The following is a 17698-nucleotide window of genomic DNA, read 5'->3' as shown; positions in this document are numbered from 1 at the left end:
CAATCTGACAGGTGTGAGATGTGATGACCCTTCCTTTGTGGCTGCCAATGTTTGCATCCCAGAGAAACAAGTCTGAAGCCCAGAGGGACAGCCCCAGGATTAAGTAGGCCAACCAGAAGGATGCTGGGGGAGGTGGTCTTAAGAACACATGGACACCCCTGGCAGCATCCGTTCATAGAACTTAACAGTACCTTCTCTCCTTTATTCCCAAGGTTGCTGGATCGAAGATCACAGAGTCATTCACAACATGATGTTTAACACAGAGACACTCTGGAAGTATTCCATCAAGACCACACAGAACAAGACTGAGTGGTAGGACAATGGCATTCTCCCCCTCTGGATCACAGCCCAGAGACAGGTACCACCAGAAACCCTGGGCTGACTTCCTGGGACATCGTCTCTCATTCCTAGGCATGTGGGTGGCGGGTTAGACGTTGTGTGGCCTTGGGCAAATGACTTAACCTCTCTAAGCATCTGTTTCCCTAAATGTGGTATAGGGATCATGATGATGCTCTTATTTAATAGAGTTCATGTAAGGATTAAATAAGATGTGCACTTAAGGCATATCTCAGTAAGTTTTAGCTCTTATGGATGGATGAGGCTCCATGAGGGCAGAGTTGGCTTAATCATGATTGTACCTCCAGGGCTCATCATAGGGTCTGGACCCAGCAGCTCTTTAATAAATATCTCTTCATACACTTGCCTCTGACTTAGGCATAAAATCCCTTAGGAACAAAGTTGACCACTCAAGGCATGAAAAGCTCTGATGAGAACATTTGCTTGAAAGTATCCCAGCAGCCACTCATTATTGCTTTGAAAAGGCAGAAATGAAATTAGTGCGTTGAACTCCCAGCCCCAAACCTGTTACCAGCTTTTGCATTTTCTCAATGAGCTTCCAGAGTCATCACTTCAGAACAGATCCTCCTCCTCTTCCCCCAAGACACCAGCCTTGGCTCCAAAGCTTCCTCGGGTCCTGACACTTCATCTCTGTGCTCCCAGCCCATGCCGTGCACATTACATTGCAAGGGGGTATAATTGCAGCAGCTCAGAACCGTCTGTGGACTTACACTCCCAGAGCAGGGTCCAACCAGCTCCACCCTTCTCCAGCTCTGTGACCTTCAGCAATGACCTCCACTCTGTGCTTGATTTGCCCCACCCATAGAATGAGGATGGCCAGAATCCCTGCTTCATAGGCTTGTTGGAAGGATTAACTGTGATAACGCATGTAAGTTGTTTGGCACTAACTGCTTGAAATGATCATTCTCATGAATGGAAGCTGAACCATTTTAGCAGGACTTCAGCTACAGGTCACTACAGCTGTAGGCCAGAACTATCCAATGGAACATTCTGTGATAATGGACATGTTCTATTCTGCATGGTCCAATGTGGAATCCACAAGCCACAGGTGGTAATTGAGCCCTTGAAATGTGACTGGTAAGACTGAGAAACTGAATGTTTAATTGTATTTCATTTTAATTAATTTCAATTTAAATCTAAATACTACACAGGCGAGGGGCTACCATATTGGACAACACAGCTCTAGAAGAATCACAGGGGGCTGTCAATGACCCTACTCTACCTCAGGTTCATTAAGTGTTGGGCTCTAGAGTCCTTCCTCTTCTGTCACATTTTTTTTTTTTTTTTTTTTTTTTTTTGCGGTACACAGGCTTCTCACTGTTGTGGCCTCTCCCGTTGCGAAGCACAGGTTCCGGATGCGCAGGCTCAGTGGCCATGGCTCACGGGCCCAGCCGCTCTGCGGCATGTGGGGTCCTCCCAGACCAGGGCACGAACCCGTGTCCCCTGCATCGGCAGGCGGACTCTCAACCACTGCGCCACCAGGGAAGCCCCAACATTTTTAAACTTTGAGGCATAGACCATGCAAATAAACTGTCCATACAAGAAAAATAACAACCATAACACTCACTATGCACCAGGCCCTGATTTAAGTGCTTTACGTATATTAATTTATCACAACCCTGAGGTGGGTGCTAAGGTTATGCCCCTTTAACAAATGAGTAAACTGAGGCACCAGGTGATACCACAACTTCTCAGAGTCACAAAGTTAGTGAGAGGCAGAGCTAGGATTTGAACTCACTCTGGGTTCAGCAACTCTTAACTCTTAACCATGACATAATATTTCTTCAGTGGCCAAAGCATTTAGTCATGGATTTCGGAGTGAATCTTGTATCTGCCTAGCTGCTAAGAAGGTCTGGATAGTCTTCCTTAATTCACTATTCAAAACCCAGGGCCTCTCTTGCTAAGGAATTTGTTCACTGGTATGAGGCTTCTGGTGGCATTCTCCCTTCCTGGTGTTTTCTTATACATGGTTCTTGTCTCCTTGTCATTTATTTGCAGGGCTTTGTTTCCTCCTGCTCAATTCATAATCAGAGTGCTTTTCTTCTTTGCTGAATTCATAAGCAGTTGTGCAAAAAGAGGGTCTGGTGCAGGGCCAGGCGACTGACAACACACCACTTGTTTGGCAAGCGAATGTCAAGTTGGTTCATCGCGTTCTGCCGTTAGCAGCTCCTGCCCAGGACAGGGCCATCAGCCAGCTCCCTGAGGAGGTGGTGCAAAAGCTCCTGTAATCAGAGCAAACCTGCGGCCCCAGGTCAACCCCTCCCACCCCAGAAACAGGGGCACAAATGCCAAATGCCATTCGGGGACACATCTGCATTGTCGGGCAGGGCTGCAGGAGGGTGGCCTGCCCTGTACCCATCATTGGAAAATTCCTTCCTTCTTCTGAGTCTCTTCCAGGCAGGCTTTGTGGAGACTGATGCGTTAACCTTTAATAGGACTAAAATGTTTTCCGTCAGTGACATTAATACTGCCAGAGTCCATCATGATTCATGAGAATCGGTGTCCCTTGGCAGATGATGCCTAGGAGATGGGATTCCCAACCACTTTTGTCTCCACCATCCATGGTCCACGAGTGTATCCACTCCATCAGGACTTCCCCAATGGTCAGGCTATGAACAGAGAAGCTCCAATGAGAGCAGGCTGGGATTTTAAATGAGCTCCTGGGATAACTGAACCTGATCAATGGCTGAGGTGTTTCACCAAGTTCAGTAAGCCCTAATTCTCAGAGAAAGGCAGACAGCCATGACTGTGAGACCCAGGAAAACCATAAAAACCTAGGAGCATGTTTCTCCTCTCTATGGAAGAGCCACAGATCATATTAAGATGTGAAATGGCAGAGGGATGATATGGGTGAGATTCTCATGTCTTCCAAGACCGGACCATGGTAGGCTACCACCAGGAGGGGATTTGGAGAGAGGGTGGGGAGGGCAGCTACGGTTCTCGGTGTCAGCCAGGTCTCCAGACAATAGCTTCCAAACTTGGAAGAGGTGTGAGAAAGAGGGTGCCGTCAGCTTCTGCTTAGAAAAGTATTAATAGAAACATAATGCATCCCAGTATTGGCTCAATCCGTGTCTATCACACATCATAAAGATTCTGAGAATAATAATCCGACCTCCGAAAATGTGTGGGAGGGGGAGAAAACACAGAATCTTGGCCATCTAGCTTCCTTCTGTTCAGTGACGCCTCCAGAATACAGAAAAGCAATGAAAACACTCAGAACCAACCTCAACTTCTGAATTTCAAAAACATGGAGTCCATCTCTTTCCTCTCAGCCATTCCCTAGAACAAGTAACTAACTCCTTTCCCTAAACCACTAAATATACTCTCCACCAAAGCACAACTGTGATGAACACTTCACAGGCCTTCCTAAAACCCGTGCGCTTTTTGACATTAATTCAGTCCCCTAAAAAAGGAAACAAGACAGAAAAAAACAAACTAAAACTCTTTCCTTAACGATTGGTTCTGAAGAGTTTTGGTAGATTCTGTACAAAACCCAACAGTCAGGCTTTGCCATAAGAAGTACCAACTCTGTTTTAAAGAAGCAACTTAAGAGTAATAGCCACACTGATGCAACACTACACTAAGGAAGGATAATGCACCCAGTAAAACTAGCGATTTTCCAACTGCTATTGCTACTGGAAACACTGATTATGCTAATTAAAGGGTAGAATAGTAAATACCCACTCTTTTGCATCCAATTAAGTGCTGAGATTGTTTCTCAGAAGTAGAAACAATCTGTAGAAAATAGCACTTTTGCTTATCATAGGTCCCAAATAAACAGAGTCAATTGTGTGTGTATGTGTGTCTGTGTCTGTGTGTACACATGCTCACACACACATTTCTCTCTGAAGCTCATTTCACAGAGCAGCATAAATCCTCAAATTCCTATGGGACCAAGTGAGAAAAATCACAGTTTCCTAAGACTACAGCTTGGGATACCTTTAAAGAAAGAGTATGTTTTGAGGGACTTCCCTGGTGGCGCAGTGGTTAAGAATCCACCTGCCAATGCAGGGCACACTGGTTCAGTCCCTGGTCCAGGAGGATCCCACATGCCACGGAACAACTGGGTCCGTGCGCCACAACTACTGAGCCTGTGCTCTAGAGCCCGCGAGCCACAACTACTGAGCGCACATGCCACAACTACTGAAGCCCACGTGCCTAGAGCCCATGCCCCGCAACAAGAGAAGCCACCACAATGAGAAGCCCGCACACCTCAGCGAAGAGTAGCCCCCGCTCGCTGCAACTAGAGAAAGCCCACATGCAGCAGCGGAGACCCAACGCAGCCAAATAAATAAATTAAAAAAGAGGGCTTCCCTGGTGGCGCAAGTGGTTGAGAGTCCGCCTGCCGATGCAGGGTACACGGGTTCGTGCCCCAGTCAGGGAAGATCCCACATGCCACGGAGCAGCTGGGCCCGTGAGCCATGGCCGCTGAGCCTGCGCGTCCGGAGCCTGTGCTCCACAACGGGAGAGGCCACAACAGTGAGAGGCCCGCATACCACAAAAAAAAAAAAAGAAAGAAAGAAACAATATGTGTTGAGAACACAGCACAAGAAAACAATTTCAAGTTGGGAACATCTGAGATTTAACATGCTGGATATGCAGGGCTGTCTAAGACCCTCACAATGTCAATGTCAGCTTATTCTAAATAATAAAATAGTCAAACTATGTTCTACAAAACGTTAGAAGCTTCATCCTTCCAGCCAATTCCATACTTGACAGCAAAGTCAGTTTCCACGGATGTTAAAGTACCGTCGCTAAAAACTGAGAATTATGTCTAATGCCAATCAGAAATGCAATAAATATTAGAGGATTTGCAAGTTAAAGCAACCATAGAAATTCTACTATCAGAAAGGAAAATGTGTTACCTGTAGAGGTTACAAATAAGATGCTAGAACCCAAAAGCAAAAGCATTTCTGTAACTATTTCCATAAGTTAATCAAGAGTGAGAATAGGATGGGTTTTCCACCCCTAAAAGGAGACATGATTCATGCATTCATTCAACCCACATTTAATCAGCAGTCAGCACTTACTCTGAGCCAGGCCTGTTCTAGGTCCCAGGAAAAGTACGTTCAACAAGATCAGCACAGCCCCTGATTTCCCAGAGCTCACATTCTAGAGGAGAGAACTAGATAGTAAAAAAGTAAGCAAATTAAGGTAATTTCAGGTTGGGGAAAGTGCTTTAGAGAAAATAAAACTGGATCTCAAAATAGGAAATGAATGCTGGAGGGCAGAGGGGACAATATTTCACCTACAGCTATGGATAGCAGAGTTTCTGGAACCTCGCAAAGTACTTAGTATTAAGACTTCTGTCTTAAGTCAAGCTTCCTAAAAGCAGAGCCTGAGGCAGGGATGTGGTGCTCATAATGTATTGAGGGAGAGTTCTCAGGAGATGGGAGTGAGGAAAACTGACAGGGCAGGAGGAGGACCTAAGTGAGACGTGGCCTCAGCTGGAGACCAGCTTCAGCCTGATCTCACGGGGAGCACTGGAACATGAATTGCACCCCCAAGTCATCCCATCCTGAAGCCAGGGAGCTGGCTTTATGTCCTGAAGTCAATCACTGGCCATGAGCTGCTGGGGATAGAGGAGCAGTATAGGATACCTGCCCAGGTGAGGCAGGACTTGGCCACTTGGCAAGGGAATTTTCCAGAACATGGGGGAACTGAGAAACATTAGTAGCCACCCTCACAGAAATGTGTGTGGGTGCAGGCCCAGTAAGGGGATCTTGGTGGGGTACCAACAGCATCCCCTACAACTTCCAAATTTGTTTCCTGCTTCTCTCTCTCAAATGGTACATGGGAAGTTTTGGCATTATGCTTAGTTATACTTTTCTGCCCATTTGTAGACCAGATAGCCACAACCCAGGTGCCACTATCCCACAATTCTTCCCTGTAATTTGTTCTCCATACCAAATTGACACCGTCACACCAGCACCCTCTCTTCGTTCTTTTAAAGCCAATGAACTTTACAGTGTTTTTCATAACATCCAAATCTTGGGTGTCCCAGAAGTGTCCCAGAACAGCCCTCAAGTTAATAGCCAAGATGAAGGAAAATACTTGCTCCCCAGATAAGCAGGTCAGTCTTTCATGGAACCAGAAATCTATCCAGCTTATACTATGTGCCCAGTCCTGGTTGAGGAGCTGCTTTACAACAGAAACTATTTAGTGAGATGGGTCCATCTTATTGTTAACTCATTGGTGAGTGTACATAAATTTATTTTCCTAACAATTTTACCAAGCTTTGTCAAAATCTAGCTTTCTGCTGGGGAGCAAATCATTTAATATTTTCATGACTTTGAAATCACTTGTGTTGTTAACACAGCCTCATTTTTGGCCTGAAGACTCAGTTTGGCTCAGAGTAAATCCTTCACCTTGTAACCAAGTCAAAGCTCTGCTCCCCCGCATGCTCCCTACCCTCACCGTAAACCCTCTGGTGGCCCCAGCAGCCTGGGGTGGAAGGAGTATGGTCTACTCCTCTCAGGCCCCCCACACCTCTTTCCCTGGTTTACCCACTGGTGACAAGGAGAGGGAAGAGATGGCAGCTCCTCCCATGATGGCTTGGTGGTAGGCCAGGGCCCTTTTCCTGTTGGCTATAATCTACTGCCCTGTGTAGTTGCTCATGGCCTGACATAGAAGGTGAAGGTCACTGGGCCCCAGTGACAAGGGCTTCAGGGTCAAGCAGCAACCCCAGGACCTGCCCAGGCCTTATAAGACTCAGCTGCATTTCATGGCTGACCCACCCCATTCCTCTGACGTAAGGAATCCCATGCCCTATGCTGCAGCCATTTCTGCCGCGACTGGAGGCTCCAATCTCATCTTCCTTCTGCAGATTCCAACCTTGGGGTCTACAGGCACATTTCAGATCCACCTTCAGGACCCCTCAGGAGACAGAAACTGGAGGAGATAATCATTGCCCCCTCTTCATCTGACCATGCGGTCTGGCCCATTGCTCTTTGTTCCTCTCCAGGAAACTAAAAGCTGAGCTCATTGAACACTAACTAACATGCTCCACATGCATTTAGTCCTCACAACCACCATACGAGGTAGCATTAACATCCCCGCTTTACAGATGAGGAAACAGAGGTGGAGAGCATCTGAGTGACATGCATCCAAGTGGGAGAGAAAAGATAAACCCAGGCAATCCAGCATCGAGCACACCTTTAACTGCCCTATTGTCTGCCTCTGGGTTGGGCGTCAAGCCCAGTGGCTGAACAGACATCTGCACAGGGAACAAGATGACAGTCTCCCCTTCACACAAACACCCCCAAATTTTATAAACATTATACATGGGAACCAGTTAGGCAGATTCTCCCCTCTCCAACAGCCCCAGAGGAAATCCACAGATCTTATCTCATTGGCTCTGACTGGGACCTGGGCCCAAGGCTGAACCAATTGCTATGGCCAGGGGATGCAGCGTCCTCTGACTGGCCAGGCCAGAGCCACATCCCACCTCTGGAGCCTGATGTGGACCCAACACATCTTGCGTGGAGCAAGAGTAGGGAGGAGAGCTACCAGGGGATGTCAGATGCTCCAAACCAGCAGACAGGGGAGGGGGTGCTGGGCAGGCAATCATAATAGCTGTCCACTGCACACACCGGGGAAGGCTTGTGGTGGCTTCTTAGGTCTAGAGGCAAAGAAAAGAGTGCCTACTATGGCCAAAACACAGTGCCCAATACTTTATCTTAAAGTTACCTGGATTAACCCTCACAAAAATCCCATCAATTTTTTGGCATTTTACAGGTAGGAACACTGAAGCACTAAGAGATTAAACTCACTCACCATTACCAACTTAGAAAGTGCCATTTTTCTTCCATTCTAAGGAACTGTTTTTTTCATTTTGCAGTCCCAAATTGGAACGCATATGCCAGTCACTGGAGTGTCGTGGTTTCATAGGCAGCATTTTTCTTCATAGGAGCACATAACATAACGGCAGTTCTCACAGTTAACGGTGTTTTAGATTCCACGAGATCCTGGTGATGCCAGGAACGAAGCCCAATCCTGTCCGACTCTGAAGCCACATGTTTTCCATACCTTTGGACTGGGGCAGGGATGCTGACACGTTGGACTTTGCACATTATGAGAAAGATAGGAGAAATGTCCCTGATAGACTTTTCTTCTTGCACTTGCAGGGGAGGAAAACAGCGTCATTCCACTATCCCGGGGGAGGCGCCAAGTACAAAGGGGAGGCCGTCCAGCGGTCCCTGGTGGAGCCGTACACCGACCCAGACAGCAATGAGACGGAGTGGAGGGAGAACACGGATACCGTCATGAACTGGTTCAGTAAGGAAGACTTTGACTTCGTGACTCTGTACTACGGAGAGCCGGATAATGTGGGACACCGCTTTGGGCCCGAGACAGAGAACAGGAGGGTGATGACTCAGCAAATCGACAGAACCATCGGGTACCTGTTGGAAGCCATTGAGAGGCACAGCTTGACTGAGCACCTCAACGTCATCATCACATCTGACCACGGCGTGACCACTATGAAAAAGAAGCCCAAAGTCACTGAGATCCTCCTGACCAACTACATCAGCTTCAGGGACTTGGTCAAGTTTGATATTGTGGACTATGGCAGCTTTGGGATGCTCCTGCCCAAACCAGGGCAAGAGGAAGCCGTTTACCAAGCGCTGAAAAAGGCACACCTTCACCTCAATGTCTACAAGAGGGAGGAATTTCCAGAACGCTTCCATTTTGCCAAACACGAGTGGGTCTTGCCAATCGTGATGTATGCTGACTCTGGTTATAACATCAATAGGGTGAGTAGATTCTAAAATGAATAAATTCCATCTTGAATTTGGAAGGCAGTCACTAGGGAAGGACCGTTCTGAAAAAAATTAAAACATAAGTGCATGCATGATGAGTTGCAACCCACTGTTTTCCAAGTGTTCCCCACCCCCCACCCCACATCCCAGACAACCCATCCTGTACCACGTTACCATTATGCAATGATAATGACACACATCCCTGACCAAGGTTAAGTGTCCAGAGCTATGTTAAAAATTTAACATGAGTTATTTCATTTTTGTCTTCCCAACAACCCTAAAGATAGGTATTCTTATCTCCCCATTTTAACGAGGAAGAAACTAAAGCTAGAGAGAAGTGATTTGGAATTAGAATTGTAAGGCTGATGTCTGAACCCAAGCCTATGTGTTTGATCATTATGCACAAATCACCAAGAGATTGACCCAAAAAAACACCTTCTGGTTCCCATTGGCATATATCCAGAAATACGCAATCCTGTTCACTTAAAAATTTATACACAGATGCCCACAGCAGCATTATTCATAATAAACAATAGGTGGAAACAACCCAAATGCCCATCAACTAATGAATGTGTAAACAAATTAGGGTCTATCCATACAGTGGAATATTACGTAACGATTAAAAGGAAACGAAGTACAATACATGTTATAATTTGAATGAACCTTGAGAACATTATGCTCAGTGAAAGAAGTCAGATGCAAAAGACCACATATTGTACGATTCCATTTAAATGAAATGTCCAGAATACACAAATCTATAGACACAGGGCATAGACTGGTGTTTGTCTAGGGCCGGGGGAAGTTGGAGGGAATGGGGAGTAATGGCTGAAGGGTACAGGCTTTCTTTTTGGGGGGATGTAAGTGTTCTAAAATTGGTTGTGATGATAGTTTCACAACTGTGAATACACCAGACATCACTGAATTGTATACTTTAAATGGGTATATTGCATTGTTTATGAATTATATCTCAACAAAGCCATTATGAAAAAAATAAGGAAGCCTGAAGAAGAAAGTACCAAAATCAATGCTAATTGTGAGACATAAGTGAGGTCTTTTTTTTTTTTTAACTACTAACCTATAATTCATGGCAGAACAAAGTTTAGGTGTTCAAAACATCACGTGACAGAAGACCATCCCAGGTACAGCTTGAAGAATCCTTGTCTAAGGCTATGAACAGGAGTCAAACATTATGTTTACAATCTGTATACTCAGCTTGCTACAAGTCCAGAGAATAACACATATGGGAAAACTCATAAGCTTATTGTTTATTGTTAGTGGAAACATTCACAGTAAAATGCAACACTTTATTGGTATTTTGTAATCCTTCAAGTGTCCTGGAGCTAATAAGGCCTTGCCAAGAACAGATTCCATAGTCACTGGCCTCTTTTTAAACCTGGTTCATGATGTAACAGGTTGAGAGGGATGTTAAGACATTTAATCAAACAGTCATATTCCCAGAGTGACCAACTAGATAGTCTGAGAGACAGGATGCTGTGATCAGTTTAATCTTCCAGAAAACTGACCATTAGACAGAAAATCCTTTGGGCCTCAGTGCCCTCGTTGAATCCACTTCTCAGATTCCCACCCACCTGCCTGCCTTGATGGGCGTGACTCTTCTCACTTCAGGACTGAGGAGCTTGCAAAGCACATGAGGCCATCACTGGGGGGCACTTAACAGTTCTTAACAGGCTGCTCCATGGCCTCAAAGGCCGTTGGACCAGTTTCTTTAGACAGGTGAGGGAGCCTAAGCTGAACAGACAAGAGCTTTCTATACTGAACAAGCCAACTAGGAGACCAACTTTTCAATATACAGAGCATCACGTCTTACATGCCAGAATATATGTTGGTCCTAAGAAAATATAAACAGTGCTGTGCTGTGACTGATGTTACCTAGTCATTTGAAAAGGAGGACAGACAAAAACCAACCCAGCATTCATTAAACAATTACCTACAGTCCTTACTCCCTCCTCTCTAATCCTCTCCCAGACTCCAAAATGATATAGATAGATAGATGCACTTCTGTGCCTTAAGAAACATACCTGGCTCTAGAACCAGTCTGGGTTCAGATACCTGCTCCAACACTGGCTACTACATGACTCAGGGCAGTTTCCTCAGCTGTAAAATGGGGATGATAATGATAGTGCCCTCACTTTAGAAAGCATTCAGAACAATTCACAGTACACAGTAAGCCCTCTATGTTTAAGCCTATTATAACTGTCAGTATTACTATCTTAATGCTGTTTCTAATGGGTATGTTTTTCTTTATTCTCTTCCTTAAAGATCTTCCATTCCTTCCTCTCTCTGCCACTGCAGACAGCAGTGTCCTTCCTTGTCATTTAAGTTTTCAAAGACTTCCTGGATCCAACAAGCATGACATTAACTAAAGGGCAGTTTTCTTTCAGGGGACTGGAATCTAAAATGGCTCTTTTGTTATTATTTTTTAGCAAATTATATTTCAACAAAGGAGATCATGGCTTTGATAATGTCTACATGGACATGAAGATCATATTCAGAGCTTTTGGGCCAGATCTCAAGAAGAATCACCTGGCTGAGCCTTTTGACAGCATCCACAACTACCCCCTCATGTGGAAGCTCCGGGGGGTTACCCCTGTGCCCCACAATGGCTCCCTGGCAGTCACCCAGGAAATGCTTATAGACGCTTATGACCAGCAGCCAGGTGTGATAAAAAAGCCACCACTAAGAGATTGGTAGTGTGTCCTGAGACAGAAAAGATTCAAAAGGGGGTTTCCTGAATGCGGGAAAAGTCAAGCAGAATAATCCTGTTTCCTGGCAGCTTCAGTGCCCCCAGCACAAGATTATCATCAGCAGCTCTGAACAGGCAGCAGAAGAAGTAGGAAATCCCTCGCTGTGTTGGTGACATTTTATATAGTGCCTGTGGGGCAAGAAGGAAGGCTCTCCATAGAGGAAGTCAGGCGATAATCCTTCTGAGCCTCAGCAAGCATGCATAGTCTGCGCCCAGATACCCCTTGTAGATTCTGAATAGCAGCCTTCCTTCAGCAACTCTGTGCATGCGGGTGCCTGGAGGAAAGAAAGCTGCTCACAGGGGAAGAACGAAGCCTTAGCACTCTACTCATGGCTAAAAAGAGGGGCAGGGGTTCCTGTAAATGAGGTTGTGAATTCTGAAGACTTCAAAATCCTAAATCTGGGTGATATAAAGGAAGAAAGGAAGCATCTCTGGGAATTCATTTGTTTACAAACACTGGCCAGCTTTTCTTTTGCGGGGAGAGACTTAGAACACTGCCGGATGATTTATCAGATGCTTAGAGCAACCACACTTAATTGAAATGGAGTACAAAGAACAGCTTCCTGCACCCTTTTCCTTTCTTCCAAGCCACTGCCCACAATCTTCTTGTGAATTTACTGGAAGCAGGCTGTTTTGCAGAAAACTAAGTGAATGGATGGCAATTCTCTAAGTTATTGAGAATTTTTTTTTTAAGTTTTAGAGTTTTGCTACAACTCTTTGGCCCCTACCGCCTGTCCCATAGTCCTGGGAGCCTGAGGTAAGGTGTGTTTGACCACCAGTTACTGATAAGCAGGACATCCCACCAACTGATTTTCAGCGAATTGGCTTTTGGCAAAGTGGTCACTAGGCAAATGGGTCATTTGGCGAATAGGTTGTTTAGTAAATCGTCTTTCAACGACTTGCCCTAAGAGATTTCTCTACAGTGAGCACTTCCTTGGGTTAAATGTACATTTTGTTTCCATAATTAATATTCACTAGCACCTCAATGGGAAACTTCCCAGGGACCCAGGAGCAGCCTCTTAATCAGATCATTTAAAACCATCTGATTTTTTATTAACAGGAGCGGACATGCAGAGGGCATCTGCTCTCCAAAATACAGCTATCGGTCTCGGGATTGTCGCAGGAGTTCTTGTGGTTCTCTTTGTTGCTGGTGTGACATTCACGGCCTTTGGTTGGGAAAAAAGTGAGTAGTCTCTGCGGGTTTTCTGTGGTTGATCAGTGCACATAGTAATAATCCATTTCAACCACTTCCTGAGTGCCTAGGGGTCCAGCACTTTGACAACCCAGTAACCAGGGATATCCTCGTGGGCTTGCATCCTGGACAGTCATACAGGGCCCAGGACTCAGAACAGCCCCCAGCTTGGTCTGATCTCAAAAATCTTGATTTTTTTTAACAAGGGCCCCATTTTCATTTTGCACTGGGCCCCAAAAATTATGTTCCGGTCGCATGCGCTTCCCAGGGCTGCTGTAACAAAATACCACACACTGGGTGGCTTATAACAACAGAAATTTGTTGTTTCACAGAACTGGAGGCTAGAAGTCTGAGATCAAGGTATCCACATGATCCCTCTGAAATCTGTAGCAGAGAATCCTTCCTTGCTTCTCCTAGCTTCTGCTGGTTGCCAGCGATCCTCAGCATTCCTTGGCTTGTAGACACAATCTCTGCCTCCACCGTCACACGGCCAACTTCTCCCTGTGTCTCTGTCTTCACATGGTGTTCTCTCCTCTTATAAGGACACCAGTCATGGGATTTACGGCCCCCTGTATTCCAGTATGACCTCCTCCCATCTTAATAATACCTGCAGAGACCTTATTTCCAAATAAGGTCACACTCCTATGTACCCGGGGTCAGGACTTCCAACATATCCTTTTGGGGGAACACAATTCAACCCATAACACTGGTCCTGCCACCAACCAAAGCATTCTGTGGACCTGTTGCACCTCTTTCTACATTTCCAAAGTTATATAAGGAGATTGAGCCTCCCGCAACCCTTATTACACCCAATCCTGACCGTTTCTCTACGTTCAAAGAGCCCCTGACTCAACAGTAAGGGGGCCTCCTGAATACTGTAAACAGCCTAAGGAAAGTCAGAACTTTACTTAACCTTAACTCCATTACAAAGCCCACATTTAACATAATTTATATTTGAACTATAAAATTTTCCTATAAGTTGAAACATGACCTATAAAGGTCTCTACACCCTGAAGCAACATTTTAGAAAGAAATCAGTTGGTCCTTTTCTACAGAAACCATTAGCCATAGGAGGGATAAAGGAAAAACCTCAAGGTACTCATTGAATGGCCAGTCCCACAGCATAATTTCTAAAAGGCAACCATTCCATACAGTTAAAATGCATTAGCTTTTTATCATCATCATTAAAAAAAGCCTCAAATCCAGAGGCTGAATCTTTACTATAACATGTGCACGTACACATCTCCTCTGCCACTGACAGGACTAATTGGATATACCCTAATGCTTCTTGAAACATCAACACCACCTGGAATTTTCACTTTTTATGTTAAACAGCAGTCCTAATCTTCACTTACACCTGAACACACCACACCTGTGAGGTCCATGGGACATTACAAATCCCTTCAGTGCCTTGATCCTTCCAAGTTCAGATCTGAGATGTATTACCTTATGATCTTTGTCCCCACATCAAAGCCCGCACACAAAGATAAAGGTATCTTCTGTGTGCAGGTCAGTGGTGTGGCCCACTCAGGGTTCTTCCCCAATCTGCTAGCTATCTATGGCATCAGGAAGGCTGGACCAGCCTAGATTTATTAATATCTTAGTATAACATCATGCAGTATCACTTACTCTGGTGTTAACTGTGCATGTCCTTTTGCTCCTCAGAGGAAAGGCAATTAATAGCTATTATGTGTGTTAATAGAAAGTGTGGTATTTATGAGTTTAACTGACCCATTCCTCTTGGTGTTCACTGTCTCCTGCAGGCAGAAAGCTGATCAAAACAGCACAGGTGAACCAGTACGCCTGACCAAGCTCTGACATCGTTCCTTCAGGACAAGATGCAACCATATCATATGTCAGGTGTTTCTACCCCAGGACGCTGTGACTCAAAGGATTTATGCAATATCTCAGACCCAGAAACCTTTAATTCCGCGTAAAAACACAGCAATAACCACAGTCAGTCCTCTCTATAAATCAAGTGTTGACGGAATAAGACAATTTTTGTGTCAGATGCTGTGCTCACGTGGTTCTGGTGGAAGAAGAACAGATATAAGAGAATAAATGCATTCAATTAGAATTAATTCTCCTCTCTCGTTCTCATAGCTGAGCAGGGCTCAAGTGTTTCTCATCTGAAAGGGGTAATAAGATTTCATCTGTCCTTCTCATCTACCTTGTGCAAGCACATTTAACAAATTAGCTCCCAAGACACTTCCAAATGGAGTTTTACGAGAGATTTGTGCAGGTAAATGTATTAGACTTTGAACAGAGTTCAAACTCCAGAGGCAGCACCAGTGCCTTTCACTGTTCTGCTTTTCACTCAAGACATAATAAAGTCAAATGAAAGAAAATTTTTTCTTTTCTTCCCATCCCCACCTCTGTACCACTCTTACTCTTCTTCCGGATTCCTTTCCCTGCAAAGTCAAAGCTACTACTCTAAGTCCTCATAGTTCCATGTGCTCACCGGCGCGGTACATATTGCCATTGTACTTCTTTATTTGTTTGTGTGATAATTAGTTCAATACCTACTTCCCTCACGAGACCCTGAACCCCTGGAGAGCAGCAACCACTCGGGTTCTTCTCACTGTTGCATCCTCAGTGCCTGATAGTGCCAGGCACATAGTTGGCGCTTAATAAGTATTTGGTGAACGAAAGACTCTATGGGTTAGAAACAGACCCTAACTGGGGTCTGGGGCTGGGGGATCAGGGGCTCCTACCTTGTGTTGGAGGACGTCATTGAGAGGTCAATGAAATCGAGGGTAATCATTGTTAAATCCATCACACCTGTAGCCTGCCTTTATCGCTCAAGCTCGCTTTAGTTTTTGCTATAAAAGACTGGCAAGTCCTCTAAGCCTAAACAATAAGACGTAGCCTAAACAATAAGATATAGCCTAAACAGTAAGATGTTTGCCCAACTTGTTTTCCAGGAACTTGGAATCAGCTGTCTCTAGTTCAAGCTGGTTAAGACTGGTTAGGACCACCGACCCTCCAACTGGGCATGCGCGAGTGTCCGTTCGTTGACCTTCTGACGTCAGAGGGCCAAAAACCCCACCCTCAGAACCTGCTAACCATTTTCTGGACAAGCGTCCCATGAAGATGCCTGTAGCTCATTTGCACCTGCGTGAAACGACCATTACTTCACATTTTTCCTATTTACAATCGCCTTACCCCACGCCCTCCACGTCCCAGACTACCCGGCTTCTGTAGCCCATAAATACGCCAGCCCCTCACCCACAGGGAAGCAGGTTTGAGATTTGTTTTCTCGTCTCCTCACGCGGCTACCTTGTGAATAAACCCTTTCTCTGCTGCAAACGTCGGCGCCTCAGCGTTTGGCTTGCTGCGCCTCTGGCAAACGAACCTGTTGGGTAACAAGGTGACCGCCGGTTGACCCTCTGAGCCGGTCCCAGTCAACCAGGGTCTCCTCACCCCACCACGCCCTCAGAAGTACATTCTGCCCCCTGTTCCCACAACAGAAGCTGTTTCAAGGATGCAGCCTAGGGAATTCCCTGGCAGTCCAGTGGTTAGGGCTTGGCTCTTTCACTGCTGGGCCCTGGGTTCAATCCCTGGTGGGGGAACTAAGATCCTGCATGCCGCACAGCTAGGCCAAAAAGAAAGAAAAAAAAAATGCAGGCTTGAGAGAGCAATGTTCTGTGGAGATACTGGACTGTGTACTGACTGGACTCCGTTAAGGCTTCGCTATAAACTGTTAAGATTCTGGCAGGAGTGTGTGGAGAGGCAGGACGTCATTGAGAGGTCAATGAAATCGAGGGTAATCATTGTTAAATCCATCACACCTGTAGCCCGCCTTCACCGCTCAAGCTCGCTTTAGTTTTTGCTATAAAAGACTGGCAAGTCCTCTAAGCCCAAACAATAAGACGTAGCCTAAACAATAAGATGTTTGCCCAAGTTGTTTTCCAGGAACTTGGAATCAGCTGTCTCTAGTTCAAGCTGGTTAAGACTGGTTAGGACCACCAACCCACCGATCTATTCTCCTTGAGGTGCCCACGACATGCCTCGTAAGTTCCCTCACTTATTAAAACTGCCACCTACCAACCTGGAGGGGCCTGCTGCTTTCTTCGGTCTCTCCTTGCCCCCGTGTACGCGGCAGTTTGCCAACCAACACCTTTGGGTCGGTGCCTTTTACCAAGGCGAGAAAAGTCTGCGAAAGTCTGAGCCCACCGGCCCACAGACCTGAGGAGACGCCCGCACCCGAGGCTGAGCTTGAGGGCGCAGTCCCAGAGGGGTTGGGGGAGGGCTAGGATTAAGCCCAAGGGACGACGCGTCTGCCCAGAGGGCTCCTGCCAAAAAAGACCCTCGAGAAGGCTCTGGAAGAGCGAGAATGGTTACCTGGCCCTTGGCCTGACTGGGAGCTCTCGCCGCCCCGCCCGGCGGAACCTGGCGCCAAACCCTGACTCCGCCCCCACCGAAACCCTGGCCACGCCCCTTCCGACCCTGGTCCCGCCTCCCAGGCCCCAAATCTACCCCAGAGCCCGCCTTCAGGGCCCGCCTCCAATTTTCCCAAGTCCCGCCTCCCAGGGCCCCTGCAACGCCTCGACCCACCCCCACCCCACCTCCGCAGGCACCTCCGGCTGGCACCGCCTGCTGAACCCCGGCTCCCTACCTAAGCCC

At 46.2% G+C, this 17698-nt stretch overlaps 1 pseudogene; it reads left to right on the top strand.

Moving 5' to 3' along the window:
• LOC132437667 (ectonucleotide pyrophosphatase/phosphodiesterase family member 7-like) overlaps nucleotides 1-17675 on the top strand; it is a 39712-nt pseudogene extending 22037 nt beyond the window's left edge.
• Nucleotides 17676-17698: the final 23 nt, after the last annotated feature.

Source organism: Delphinus delphis, chromosome 15 (genome assembly GCF_949987515.2).
Source record: "Delphinus delphis chromosome 15, mDelDel1.2, whole genome shotgun sequence".
Lineage (NCBI taxonomy): Eukaryota > Metazoa > Chordata > Mammalia > Artiodactyla > Delphinidae > Delphinus > Delphinus delphis.
This window is presented reverse-complemented; position numbering and strand designations above follow the sequence as displayed.